The 15,647-nt window shown below is 43.1% G+C and overlaps 1 pseudogene; it reads right to left on the reverse strand.

Annotated features, from left to right (window-relative positions):
• Positions 1-15,647, reverse strand: part of LOC115664372 (tRNA-specific adenosine deaminase TAD2-like) — a 99,671-nt pseudogene that overhangs the window by 47,826 nt on the left and 36,198 nt on the right.

A 15,647-nucleotide genomic window follows, 5' to 3' on the forward strand; every position in this document is an offset into this window, starting at 1 on the left:
TCGTTTGTACAGCCATATATACCTCCTTTATACCTAAAAATGGGCAAGAGTCATCTAATCATATGAATAAACAAATTCTAGTAAAGTTTAGTTTTGTTTCAGTATGATCAACAGATGTACCAATGATCGATAATGATGCTGCAAACATTATGCATGGTTCATGTCACATACAGTGAGCATACTGAAAACTTCTGCAGCTGAAAATCCAGTCCTCTTCCACTGTTCAAGAAGAACATCAAGAGCTTCCATCTCTGCATGTCTTCTTGCCTATGAAAGCGCAAGGAGAAAAACAGAGCAAGAATGTCAAATTATGGAGCATTGTCAGAGAGACAGTTGCTCTTAATGTAGTTTCAACATAAATTTAGGAAATGCATTTCATGAGAAATGTTTTCTCCTTCAAGTTAACTGATTGAGAATACACGTAAGATTGATTCGGGCATACTACATGAATTCAACAAGATAATCACTTGAAGTGGCTGAGAATCTCACTTGTAAAAAGAGGCTTCTTATTAGATTAGCCACCTCCCACTTTTCTAACAGTATTTTCATATATATATATATATATATATCCCTGTAGCAAGGTGTCTTTATCTTTTTATTATGCTCCACGAGATACTAAACGGGCCACATATTTCATATCAACTATTTTTCACCACATATCTATTAATGTGACAGCAATAGAATATTAGATAAGAGATGTCTACCAGAAACCCAGCTTAAAGTATTTGTGTAAATGTGGTCATTGTAAGAAGAAATGTGGCCAAGGAGCAGGTTCTTAGATCTTAAAAGGCAATACAATGCTCACAATGCATTTTCATACCAAAAAAGCATATCAAAAGTCTAGCTATCATACAGCCTAAGAAAATATCATCAGGAGCTTTCCCCTAAGCAGATAAAGAACGTAATATGGTTCCAGACAAAGCACAGTGGCAGATGAAAAACGTAAAACAATGTCTATAATAATGCAAGATTATTGTTAGCTGTAGACATATTTTATGAACAAATGATGGGAACCAAACCCTTTACAGCCTAATAATGTATGGAAAATTCCACTTATTAACAGATTTATTCAGATATATTGTTTTATCATCTAGTAAAGAAACAATTAAGGGAGAAACATGAAATGATCAACAATAAACTATGAGAGGATAACAAAGTGCTCTTGGCCAAAATTTATAGAACGGGGAGGAGAAGCAATAATAAACATACATTTCGTGTCTCATTAGTCTGGTTTCTTCCTGCCACAATAATGTTCCCATCCTTAACAATCACACAGCTAGTCAGTCAAAGTACAATATAAACAAACTACAATCTGCGATCATTCACTAATTAAAATTGAAATACTAATCATTTGAATTAGAAAATAAATTATCATATTGAAATGCACCTTGTTACCCAACTGGAACTTCAAGGCAGTCCAGAGCAAGCTTTGCCTTATATAAGAAAAGCAAATAGCTCTTGTTACTTCTTAGGAGAAAAAAATACGAGGACAAGAGTCAGAAATTCTCTCAAGCATACACACACATGCATACAGGCAATTCAAGAGGAAATCTGCATCAAGTTGCTACCAGTAGAAATATTTCAACATCAATATGCAGCTACAGATGGAATGAATGCATGTCTCATAGCTATATGATCAAGATCTTGCAGGTCTTGTATAATATACCGGTCATTAACTTCAAGCAATGATTATCCCCACATACTCATCTAGAGATTCAGATGCAAATCCCACGTAACTTTTAAGCTGATTTGGCTCTAACAACACTAAAGCAAGAACAACAACTAATTTGAGAAACTACATGTTTCTCATTCTAGTGTGTCCTACCATTGGTACCTCAGAAGCTTATCTTTCATTGATCAGGTTTCCCTCAAACATTCTTAGAAGTTTCCAGGAGTTATTAGCTTCTAGGAGATTTTCCTTCATAAACGCTATGGCACATAATGATGAAAAGAGAACTCCAAACTGTTGCGAAGGCCTTAAGAATTAGAACTAACAAGCAGCTTCTTGTGCTTTTCTCTCTATTGTACTGAATAACTTATATAAACTCCTTGTTTCTCGCTATTAATTCATTTCCATATTTACAGTCCACAGGGCAAAAGAAAATAACTACCTAACCAGTAATCCATGGGCACAACCAATGTTCATACTACTCTCACGCTCCAAGTAAATTTGGTTTTCAATTCTCCAAAGTTGCCAAAGTCAACAAGTGGTAAAAGGACTCAGCTGTCAAGCAACCTTTCCTTGGGATTTGCCATCTCACTGCATCTTCTTCATTCCTCTATGGTTTTGCCTCTTCAAGTGCCTCATAAAACATAGAGACAGATCCCTATCCCAGTGATCAAAGTTTCTCAGAATTCAATTCTCCTGGCAAACCTATCACCTGCAGCATATCTGTATGATAATTACATACACATCCACATCCACATTTCATAGACACCTCAAAAGCACCCAAATCCCTCCCTCCTTCCCACCCAAGTCCCAACCTGCAGCGCCCGGATTGGCTCAGTTTTTTGCCTGAAAAGTGGACTGAGCCAACCCATATACACCCTACTTCCCATTATTTCACTCTCCCTCGCTTGTTTTTCCTTTGAACCTAGACTTCACCTACTTCTTTCAATGAATCGCCACCTACGAAAACAAAGAAAGAAAAGCTATACCTTCCAGAGATTGTCGCTGATTTTGCAGGGCGTAACGTCGATAACCTATGAACTCACTACCAAGCATCCACAGACTAAACTTAGGAAGAAACACTGATTCAACGTCTCTCCAACAAAATTCAACAACACATCCTTCAAGTGCCCGCGCAATTGCAGCACCAAACGAATCGAATTCAAAATCCAGCTCAAGCTTTACATCAACTCAAATAAAATTCGGATGTGCCAGGCATTACCTGATCTATATAGCAAGCTGCATCATGAAGCCCAGAACGAACCTCAGGGAGAGAATCGTTCACCCGAAGCTACGTCACCAGTTTCCATGGCTTCGGTCGGCAGTGGTAGCCCGTCGCCTCCGTTGGCCGGTCTCCGTCGCCGTCGGTCCGCCGGGGACTCTGTTTCCGGAAGACGAACTTCTTCTTCTTCTTCTTCTTCTTCTGCTCGTCGCCACCGTCGGCAGGTGGCGGCGATCTTCCATTTCGTCAGAGCTCGGCGGTGTCGGATGGAAAGATGAGGGAGGAGTCGTGACGTCGAAAGCGGTGCTCGGTGGAGTTTGAAAAGCTCCTTCCTTTTTCTGATTAGACGGTTTGTTTATGTATAAGATGGAAAGTGGGTAATTTTATTTATTTAAGCAAGCGAATCATCAAAAGATATGCCATATTTCCTATTATGATGGAAGGTTTTTTTTTTTTTTGGTAAAGATAAGTGTAACGTGCATGATTCTTTCCAAGGTCCTATATGTCTTCCTAATGAGTTAAGATGGTTTGAATGGCCTGGATGTGCTGGCCGGTTATGATGGAAGGTTAATTGTTGAGAAAGCCGAAAATTAGTTTTTTTTTTATATATATGTTCCTTTTGTCTCGAGGAAAATTCGACATTTATAATTTTAAAAAAAAAGTCTTTTTTTTTTTCGAAAAAATGACAGCGGGGCACTATGCAACTGAGGTTGCCGATAATTTGCTAACAATCGTGTATTCGAATCTATTTACAGTAATAGTAGAGCAAAAAGGATAGTGATTGGGATCGCTCCATGGTTCCGTACTCGAGTATGAAAATGGCAAATGGGGCTTGGATTGAGTAATGAATCTAAATCTTTTAAACTCGGAAGTCCCATCTTCATTGACGCATCAGCAGAATCCTCGTACTTTGGAAACCCAATTAAGGTTGTGCACTCGTTAAGGACCAATCTTTCCATATTTTGTAACTTGTATATGCTAGACGGAAGACTTACCAGGTTCTTGCAATTATGTAACATCATTCTCTCTAAAGAAACAAGATTTTCTATTGATGCAGGAAGTTCTTTAATAGCAGTCCCTTGTAAACAAAGCGATTTCAAGCTTTCGAGTTTATGTGGAATATCAGGGAACCTTTCAAAATTTCCGCAATCTTTAAGATCAAGACGTTGGAGATTTTTTGACTTGAGCACATTTGGAAAAACACTAAGTTTAGAGCACCCCTCGAATGTCAACACTCGTAGCTTCTCATGATGTGCAATCGATTGGTGGACTTCTACCAAGTTTTTGCAATATTGGAGAGCCAATTCCTCAAGATTTGGAGTACATAAGAGGTCGGGCATACTAACCAACGAATCGCAAAAACTGAGATTAATGTACTTCAAATTTTGTAATTCCTGCGAAAACAGCGAAACCAACTTTAATAAATATTCTGAAAGGGATTTCAATCTTTTTTTTTTATTCCTTCCATCAATTATCCTCAACAACTTATTTTACAGATATTATACCAGTGGACAATTACGTGACATTAGTTATTCTATTTTATCTCTAAAAGATTAATATTAAAATTTGAATTTTCATATGATGGAATGACCTTCATAAAGAAATTTCAAACCTTGAAATATCTTTCTCTTTCCACATCTATGTACAAAATTCCTTTGTATTGTCTATTTTTACAGCAAAATGTTTCCATTAAATATTTCTACTAAAGGTGTTCCACTTAATTTTTTAAATGCTAATTTTGCTGCACGTAAAAATATCTCTAACCAAGTAATTAGGGTCATTTTGAAAGAAAATAGCGAAGGGATGCCTGAAACAGAGGAACACCACTTCCTTTTGTGTACTAGTACATATAATACGCATATAAATATTCAAATGAAGTAGATAATAAAAAGGTCTATGTCGGTAAATGCTCACCTTAAATTGTTTTATGATTCTTGTGATATTGCCTTCACTCATATCAAGTCCCACTAATTTCTTTGGCCCAGAGGAAAATTCTGGAATCCGGCCAGCACATCCAGGCCATTCAAACCATCTTAACTCATTAGGAAGACATATAGGACCTTGGAAAGAATCATGCACGTTGCGCAAGATGAGCAATCTCAGCCTTCTCATTTTTGTAAAAGCATCAGGACCGATACACATCTCCGTCTGCTCAGGTAGTGCCAACACTATGGCTTTTATGGCACAATCTCCCTGTATAAACAAGATTAAATTAGATTATGCACTTTCACTAATTAGAGTAAAAAATTAGTAGCAAAATTTTGATCTTATTCACAATTCTAACCATGTCACGTGACAGAACATCAACAACATCATCATACAACCATAGTCTGCTGCGTCTTCCGGGATCATCTCGACATTCTTGGTTCACGATATCTATACCCATCGCTTGAATCAAGTCATGCATGTTAAGGATTTCGCACTCAATGCTTATCAAGGACCTCTTCATGAGAATATCAAATCCTGCAACTGTCTGAAGATCACAAGCGTCGAGAACTTTCTTTGTATACTCTCTTGCCCACCCATTAAAGAAGCAGGCAATGTGGAGAAAGATATCTTTCTCATTTTCATGGAGTCCATCATAACTCACTTTGAGCACATTATTAATGGTTCTGTCCGGAATCCTAGAAAGTTTCGTTAGTGTACTTTCCCATACATCTTCTTTTGTACCACACAATAAGGAACCCAGCACCTCAAGTGCTAAAGGAAGGCCTTTAGCATAATCCAGAGCTCTATCCACTAGATCTGCTCTGATTTGGTGCATCTGAAATGCATGCTTGCTAAGCAGCTCATGAGCTTGATTGTCATCTAGTGCTTTAACTTCATACACGTGATCTTGATCTATCTGGTGACAAGTTAGCAAATGTTTGTCTCTTGTGGTAATGATGATCCTACTTCCATTACCAAACCACTTTTCTCCTGCTAATGTATTCAGCTGGCACCGGTCATCCACATCATCAAGGATGAGGAAAACTTTTGTAACAGTCTGAATTTTCGATCCTTTTCCCGGGATTCATGAAATGAATATTTTGGCCAATGCACTTATAGTGAGATCTCACCCGGAAATGCGCATTCACGGGATGCTAACCTTAGGGGTAGGGCTATTACGGGATTGAGTTCGCACGACCAAAGAACTCGACCTGGGTTCGATCTTCGACCATATCGATTGACGAGGGAATGTTTTGAGCCAATCGAGGCCGATCTATTTGATTGATCGTGTCCAAAGGGCACTAGTGACAGACCCTCGCAATTATATGACAACCGAGGTCGTCCTGGGTAGAGTAAACTTAAACGTGATTTGACTTAGTGTCGGTCACGGGTCGAGAGCGCGTAATTCCAGAGAGCCACCCGTTAGCCAGAGATAAGCTAAAGTTGCGATTGCTCGATTTTAGTCATTTCTTGGAATTCGGGCTCGGGAATCGAGAATTTTGAAAGTGACAATTTTGGACGGCCGATGACGTTTTTGGCTTGGCCAACCTTGGGGCCAACCATTTCTGCAAAAAAAAAATGGATTTCGGTTCGGGACCGGAAAAATTACGGTTTTGCCCCTGTGGACACCGATGTTGGATTTTGAGGCCGTTTGAGGTTATTTTTCGAGGCCGATGCCGTTTTTGGGTGGCCACGCATATCTGGAGTGGTTTCGGACGAAAATTGGAATTTTGGCTCGGAAGTGAAAAATAATATTATTTTATTCTCGGAACTTTGCAGTCGATTTTCGAGGGCTTAAGAAGCTAATTTCGCGATTCCGACGCCATATTATGTTGGCCACGCACCTATGGAACACGTATGTGCAAAAATTGGAATTTCGGTTCGGGATCGAAAAATTACGAAAATGCCCCTAGGCCATTTTTGAGTAATTCCGAAAATCGGTTAATTTTTGGGGTTTAACCAAGGCTGGTTAAGGCTAAACCAGGTCTGGTCAGCTTGGGTTAAGGACAAATGACCATTTTACCCCTAAATTATTGGATGAGAATGAAGGATAGCCCTTGGATCAAGGGCAAAAGTGTCAATTGGCCCATGATTTGGACACTTGGACTCCACTAATCTACCTTTGACCCCTTTGACCAGACATATCTCTCTCTCTCCTCCCTCTTCTGGCCAGAACCCCCCCCCCTTCCACGATCAGTTTCTCTCTCTCTCTCTTTCTCTCTCTCTCTCTCTCACTCTCTTCATCTTCTTTTCCTTCCATCACAGCTGCTGCTGCTGCTGCTGTTCCGCCGTTTCAGCCACCGTTCCAGCCCCGTTCTGTCTCACTTTTTAGGTAAGTGACCTCCCCAAATGTCGCCTAGGACCTCGGGTATTGTTAGGCTTGTTTAGGGCTCGGTTTAGGGTGAGTTTAGTGGCTGGTTTGCTCGGTGGTGTGTGTTGGCTGATTTCCAGTTAGGTTGCTGCTGCATCGCTGGTTTTTGTTATTTTTACTGTGACTTGTGTAGCCCGAATTTGAGAAAGTGTTCTTCATGAAAGTTGTTCATAGCATCTTGAAGTATAAAATATTTTAATTTGGTAATTTTTAGAAATCATTTGATGCCATTCGGAAGTCCATCTTTGGACCGAAATAAAACTGCCCGATTTACTGTTCAACCGACCTTCGGGTCTGTTCGAATTTTTATAAATTTTTCTAGGCCTATTTTCAAAATATTTCCTTCACAAAAATTGTTGGAGACATTTGTGGCTATAACATATAAAAATTTAAAGGTTTTCCAAAATGATTTGGGTGCCGAATGAGTTGTATTTTGATGGCCTGAGGGGCTGTCCGAGCGAACCGAATTTCGTCTGACTTTGAGTGTCAAAACGAGGTATTTACGGTTAGAACTGGGTTTCGAGTTCTGCATGGAAAATGTTCATAAAGATGTTTGGTACAACATATCCAAATTTCAGAATTTTTGGAATTGATTTACTATTTATTTCAAATGGATTTCTGTCACGGTGTAACTGCCCAGTTTGGACCCGATTTTGTTCACTCTCGGTTTTTATCTCTCTCGGACTGATCAGGCGATGAAATTTTGAGGTTTAGGGAGCTTGGATTAGGGCTGTGATGTTGGGGTTTGATCGGAATTAATTTGTGCGATTAATTAATGGGATTGTGCCTTGAATGGAAATTTGTGCGTGGTTGTGTGATTGTGCTTGTTGGTTGGCTTGGAAATCATTGTGGGCTGATTTGGTTTGTGCATTGGGCTGAATGTGGTGTGGTGGCGTGCCGTGTTTGTGTAGCCGTGAAGTGTGGTGATATGGTGATGTGAATGTGCATTGAATTCGCGTGCCAAGAGCGTGTGGTTAAGTGGTGCGTGTTCGTGTGACAAGAATGCGAAATTATGGAATGTGTGTGAAGTGTGTATGTTTGGCAGTGTGTTTGTGTGGTGGCGTGGTACGTGTGGAGAGTGTGGAACGAAGGTTTGGAAATGTGGGATTGGTTGGAAAGGATCCGTCCTGAGGCGTGTTCGTTTACGTGGGACGATGCCGTCCCTGACGAGGTGACGATGCCCGGCCTGACGAGGTGTCGATGCCTGACGTGGTCAGAAGACCGTTGGCCTGATGCGTTTTACGCGGGCACGGTAGAAGGAAAGTGTGTGTAGGATTCCGTCCTGAGGCGTGTACGTTTACGCGGGACGATGCCGTCCCTGACGAGGTGACGATGCCCGGCCCGACGGGGTGACGATGCCTGACGAGGTCAGAAGACCGTTGGCCTGATGCGTTTTACGCGGGCGCGGTAGTGGTGGAAGGGTTGAGAATGAGTGAATTTGGCAAGACGAGTGAGAGGATTGTGAAAGGTGACGTGTGGTGTGAGTTCGTGTTGAGTGTGTTTGTATCGCGTGGTGTGATGCTCGATTATGGGGTAAAAACTGCTAGGCATGGTATGGGACGTGCCCAAGTGGGTTTTGCTCTATAATCGGGGCACGCGCGCGGCTGTGATGTATTTCTGTGGCATACTGGCTGTGTGGTTGACTAACGTGCAGGGACGTGCGTGAGGAATTTCAGGTAGGGTCGCGTGTGATTGTTAGTTTGGTTGATAGAATGTGTGTTATGCGTGTTTTCGTCTGGCGGTACGTGAGTGCCTACGTGGGGTTTGGGGTTGTACACTTATTGAGATTCGTCTCACGGTTGTATAATCGCCACTTTCAGACCCCCAGCCTTAGACCCGAGAAGTTTGCCTCCTCTTTTTGGAAGTTCGAGGAACCGCCTTTGGTGCCCGGTGGAATTGCGGTGAGTGTCCGAGGCTCAAACCCGAAGAATCGAAGCGGAGCGGAAGGGCGACCAGTAGGCTTTCCCTAGGATATTTTAGGGGTTGTGTAAATCGAGTTGACCCATAGGGAAGTTAAGTTAACCAGACCTTGATCTTTTGTTAAAACGGTGGCGGAGTATGTTCGTCTGTATTTATGTCTGTAATATGATGTTTGTATATTTGGTATTGTATGAATATGTGGTTGCTGGATTGTTCTGTTGTTCTACCCCGTTGTCGTCATTATTTGTCCGGGGTTTTGTTATTCGCTTCCGCATGTGGCTCTGATGTTTGGGTTGGGTCGGCGACGTTCCTGGGACGTCGCAATATTTCGACCGGAGTGGGATGTCGCGAGCTCGTTGGGGTTCGGGGCGTGACAACTTTTTTGCGACCAAGTCTGCGTTTTATTAGGTGAATACCTCCATCGACATTGGACACTACTAATCTTTGTTGCGGTGATAGTATATCATTTAGTAATATTTCTTGCAAAGTAACTAAACCCCCGCTACCTTTTGAAGTTTCTCGAACATTTGCCAGAAAACATGAACCCTCAAATTGTCTGAACACAGCATTGTAAAGAGCTTTTGCTAAACTTGTCTTCCCTATACCTCCCTGTCCCCATAATCCCACCATAAGAACACCATCATCAGACTCGAGATTTAACATCGATTTCAACTTAACAACTCGAGAATCTATCCCAACCGAATGCTTAGCTACATGCAAAGGTGTTCGGGCTAGGTAAGTGGAGATCTTCTCCACAATTTCTTGTATAAGCTCTGACTCATCTCCGACAAAAACGGAAAAGGAAGTTGTGGCATCATTTTAGGGATTTGAATAAGCAAATAGTGAGCAATCACTAACTACTAATGACAGGGCAATGTCTGACCAAAAAAAAAAAAAAATGACAGCGGTGCATCATATTTTCAGATTATCAAAGCTCCACACGAATCAAAATGTGTTCAAGGTTTTAACTTTGATTTATCCAAGTAATTCATGTTCTTTTTTTATACATAATGATTTACTTATTTTTCTTTTTGACTGTTATATGTGATTTATTTATGCACTTAATCAAAAAGCGCTATTTAGGACTTTAAAACTGTGATTATGATTTTGATTTCCAAACTATTAAATACCCTGAAGCACGATGTGGTGTTGCCTTACTGGGCCAATAAACACTAATCTTCCTGAATCAAGCGTTGCAAACTTTTTTATTCCTTTCAAAGAAAAGAGGTAAGTGCAATAACACTACTTAACATTTTGTCCATTGGTGGTCGATCAAGATTTAATCTTTTATTCTGTTCAAATGAGTCAGTAAATTTTTCAACCGATAAAGTCCCAGTGTCAATTTTCTTTTATTGGGAAAGCCAAGTGTCTGTTCTACGGATAGGCATATGTGATTTTTGAACTCAAAGTGCCACTTGTAACGAGTTTGGGACTTGGTTGACAAAAATATAAAAATCTATAAGAACTCAATTTACCAAAATGAAACGTGAAGACCTCAATAGCCCACTGATAAAATGACTAGAACTTCTATTACACTTTGAAGAGGGCAACAAGGATCCAAAAGAAAGAGCTACAGATCTTACCCGAATGTAATAGGGCTTAGCAAGGGCAGAATTCTATAATTGGCAAGTGTCAAAAAACTGTCGGAAAAAAAAAAAGATCGGCGATTTTTTCTTTTACATTACTTATTAGTAACTTACCAACAATTTTATGAAATCATCAACGACTTTTTATAAATTGCACTTTACCCATTTCGTACTAACTTACCAAATTTGATTTGCATAACTAATGGCCTCAAATTTACTACCTTTATTTGAAATTACTAAAAGAAATTTAAGTGATTTACCATCTTTGATAATATTAAATAATTTAGTTTTGAATCACCAACTCTTGCTTCAGCTACTTATCAATGTTTACTTGTTCTTTTAATTTGCCAACTTTTCTATTGGGTTAACAGCTCTCATTTGAGTTACTTACTAACTCATTTTTTATTTTGTCAACCTTAATTAGAGTGATTTACCAATTTTTCTTCGATTTAGTTACCAACTAGTTTTAAGTTAACAATTCTCGTTTGAGTTACTTGCCAATTTTATTTTTTAAATTATCAATTTTTCTCAATTTTTATTTATCTTTCTTAACTACACTTAGACTCACCAATTCTTTTATGAAATTGCTAACTTAAACTTAAGCAACTCAAGAATTTTTAGGAATCATAAGATGAAGCATGTATACATATACTGTGACATCCCGAATTTCGGCCCATTTTTGGGATTTATAAAACGCGTAATTTGTCAGTGTGCTTATAGTAAAATCTCGCCCGGGAACTGATCACTCCCGGTTATCATTTTAAATTAGAGATTTCGCTAGAATCGCACTCGATCAAATTTGGCCGTTATTTGGATCCCGAACTTGGCAGTCGATTTCCGGGAGTTTCGGGACAAAATAAATTGGACGGTGTCGATATTGTTGTGACCAGCGTTGAGATTGTCAGGAATGATGGAAAAATGGGAGTTTTTGACCACGTGCGAATTTGGACTAGTAGACCTCCCTCGTTATGATTTGGTCTAATTAATTTGGCCTTTGTCCCTTTTTATGTGCGAGGCTTATTTTGGACCCGTAGACCACTTTCGGTTTTTAATTTGGGCCATCGGATCGCGATTAATATTTGAATGTTCAAATATTTTCTTTTATTCTCTCTCTCTCTCTCTCTCTCTCTCTCCTCTGCCGCGCATGTCCTCTCCGCGCACGTCTCCCCCTGCCCACGTCCCCTCAGCTCACCCACTCCCACCTGCTCTCTCTCTCTCTCTCTTCGTTTCTTTTCCTTCTTTCTTTTTCTTTTCTTCTTTCTTTCTCTTCTTCTTCTTCCTTCTTCCTTCCCCGAACTCGCCTGGTTCTGCTTCGTTCCTGCTCTGCTCGCCGGCTGCTGCTCGACCACCCATCCAGCTCCGCCTGACGCCGCCTAAGCAACCGCCGACGCCGCCGTCCTCCTCGCACCGTCGTCGCGCCGCCGCGCCTGCGCAGCTCCGCCCGACGCTGCCTTCCTCCTCTCCCGGCGCGCGAGCTCGGCTCGCCGCCGCATCCGGCGAGTCCCGCCGTCGTCCGGTCGTCGGCCAGCCCCAGAACCGCCCCGACACCTAGACGTCGCCGCCATCGTCCCGGCCGTCGCCTTGCTGCCCGTCACCACCGATTCGTCCCCCCCCTTTCTCGGCGCCGTGCGTCTTCGCCGGAGCGCCGTCGCCGTCTACGGGTGCCGCCGCCGTGAGCCGCCGTTCCTCTCACCTCGGCCGGTCGCCCCTCTCCCTTCCAACCCGTGAGCCCCCTTCCCCCTCTCTTCCTCTTTGTTTTGGCCGTGGAAGGCCCTTCGCCGGAGGAGCTCCGCCGCCGCCGTCACTATTCCGGCGCGGATCCGTCGCCTCGCCCGGCCGTCCAGCCGTTCCATTTCTCTCTCTATCTCTGACCGTGCCCCTCTCTCTCCCTCTCTAGGCCGTGGATTAGCTTAGACCGTCGCCGTCGCTCGCGCCGTTCGCCGGAGCCGCCGCCGCCGTTACTGTTCCGGCGAGGGACCGCCGCTGTCCAGCCGCCATTACCACGTGTTCAGCTCGGTTTGAAGCTTAGGACACCCGGTGAGTTTGACCCTAAACCCTAATTAGGATAATTTGCATTTCTAAATGGGTTTTAGGGGTTAATTAGGGTATTTTAGGGGTTAAATTGTGGAGGTTGTTAGAGGCTGATTTCGAGGCTTAGTGTGATGATTTAATCGAGATTTAGAGGCCCGTATTGTGCTGTGAGTCGGCTGGACATAGGCGCCTTAATTTGGGCGAAAATGTGAATTTGGCGGGTGCAAATTGAGGACCGAGTAGAGGCCGCTAGGGGCTGATTTTTGTGGCCCGTGTGGTGACCGAGAATGATGATTTAATTGAGGTTTAGTGGACTATAGTGTGCTGTGATGTGGCGAGGCATAGGTGCCGTGATTTGGACGGAATTGTGGATTTAGCGGGTGAAATCGGGAGACCGAATGGTGGCTGTCTTGGTGGCTATTTTACGGGCTTAGTGCGACAATTTAGTTGAGATTTAGTGACCCGCGAGGTGCCGTGGGATGGCTGGACAGATTGGTACGGAGCGGTCCAAGTTTGGAGTAAGTTCGGACTTTAAATATGGATTTTAGTGCGCGCCTCATTTGATCTTTGTGGTGGCTGATTAGAATGATGGTTTGGGGAGTTTAATGGGACATTTTGAAGATATTTATTGGCCTAGACATTGCGGTATAGTGGCTGGTCACGACAGGATTTGATTTAGGCGGGGCGTGATCAATTTGAAGTTTAATTGTGCAATTACCGGGAATGATCGCATTGATCAATTGACTGGCTAAATGAGCCTTGTTGTGATTGATTTTAGGATGTCATGTTGCTTGTTTAGCGGGACTAAGAATGGAATAGCTTGGCGGGCCTCGAATGCGAGGGTTCTTGTTATCCCGGTTGTGTGGATTGTGCATGGATTGTGTGTCAAGTTGATGTCATGGCTGATTTGAATTGATTGTCTGATTGGGCATGTTGATTTATGAAATTGAATATGCGTGGTGCAAATGCGCATGATTGCATCGTGATTTGAGTAAGTGGTGCGGTGCAAGTGAATGCCCATATGTGAACGTTATAGCCATGAGTTTGCATCATGAGCATTGGCACGGCATGTGCATTTACAAGTGTGCTCGAGTGACATGTGCATTGTGATCACCTAAAATGCCCTGATGCGTTTAACGCGGGGTTCAGATGAAAATTGGTGCTTGTGAATGTGTGATCATAATAAACCCTGATGCGTTTTACGCGGGGTAGTGAACCCGTCCTGAGGCGTTTAACGCGGGACGATGCCCGGATTGCCGGAAGACGGCCAACCTGATGCGTTTACGCGGGTTCGGTCCGTATATGGAGATCGGTGTTGCGCCTGATGCGTTTACGCGGGCTAGAGACACTGGGCCTGATGCGTTTACGCGGGCCAGGAAGTGTTGGATAGTGATAGACCTGATGCGTTTTACGCGGGTCGGACCTGATGCGTTTAACGCGGGTCGGAGGAGAAATTGATAAATGGCAAGTATGCTAGAGTGCAAGCGTGCGAAAATGCATTGATGGGGCGTGAGCACGCGTATGAGCACGAGCATAAGCATGACATGCGTTGTGACCAAATGATGTGTACATGTGCTGCGACTGGATCCTATGTTTTATGCTTGAATTGTAAGTGCCTAACCTGCAGGGCAAGGTGAGTGTTGGATTTGGGCCCGAGGGCCTAAGTCAATTATGATTTGCTTGGAGTGTTGATTTAGTACTCGTCAGGAGGTGCACTTTAGCCTAATTTAGGTTTAGGGAATTACTCGCTGAGATTTATTCTCACTGTTGTTGAAACCCAATTTTTCAGACCCCCAGCCTTGAGGATGGCAGGCGTATTGAAACGTTTTGGGAGGAGCCCCGGCTAGATATAGTGGTTGATCGCCGAGCCACGTACCCCGCTTTTGATTTTTAAGTGTGGGCTATTTATGAATATTGTATATGTTTCCCGATGTCAAAACAAGTGTATATTTATCCGTGCTGGTTGTTGTATGGCTATCCTGGATTATGTGTATTTTATTGTACGGGTGGTTTTAATTACTTCCGCATGTGCTTTATATCTCTGTGTTGGGTGTTGGGTCGGCGACGCGTCCTGGGACGTCGCACACGAATCGACCTTTACGAGGGATGTTGCGCGCCGAGGAGTGCGGGGCGTGACATCCCCGTTTGATTTGGTATCAGAGCAAGGTCAGCTCGATCCAATTAGGTCGAAGCCTGGAGTGATAAGGAGCGGTGACCTTGGGTAGCCAGTAAGGTGACCTCGTGTGCTATGTGTACCTCCTGACTGCTTGTGCTTGATTGAGTGCTTGTTTTAGTTGACCGTAAAGTGCAGGTGCGGCAGGACCCGAGGTAAGTACGCGAATCTCCTTGGTTGAGATGTTGTGCTGTTTGTGTAAGACCGCATGCTGGTTGCTTGATTGCTGCTGTATATACCTGCCTAGGACCTTAGACCGGTTTAGCTTGGTTTAGGTCTCTAATTCCTGAATGGAATTATAGCAGGAAGGTGAGCGTGCGAGTTGGAAAGATGAGTAGCCAAGGAAGAGGCCGTGGTAGAGGCAGAGGCCGAGGTCGTGAGCAGGACCCTGTAGAACCGCAAGTAAGGGCTGCCGAGGATCCGAGGGTAGATGGAATTTTAAGAGCTCTCGAGGAAGCTGGAATTCTGGGAGGTAGACTAGCCCAAGAGAGAAATGCCACTATAGCTGCTGCTGTTGAGGCCGCCATGGCTGCTGCTGCCAATGGGGCCAATGGGGCCAATGGGAATGATGGAAACGATGGTGATGATGGGAATCAGGGGAATCAGGAGGATCCAATTCCAGCACCAGTGAATGTGGGCAGGCCGATGTCCAAGTTAGTAGAGCAGTTCCTGAAATTAAAGCCGCCGAAGTTCAATGGGAAAGGTGACCCTGAGGCCGCACCCCGTTGGATTGAGGGGTTGGAGAA

The sequence above is a fragment of the Syzygium oleosum genome, unplaced genomic scaffold (assembly GCF_021117445.2).
Source record: "Syzygium oleosum isolate NSW1041296 unplaced genomic scaffold, Sole_v2.1 Sole_v2.01, whole genome shotgun sequence".
Lineage (NCBI taxonomy): Eukaryota > Viridiplantae > Streptophyta > Magnoliopsida > Myrtales > Myrtaceae > Syzygium > Syzygium oleosum.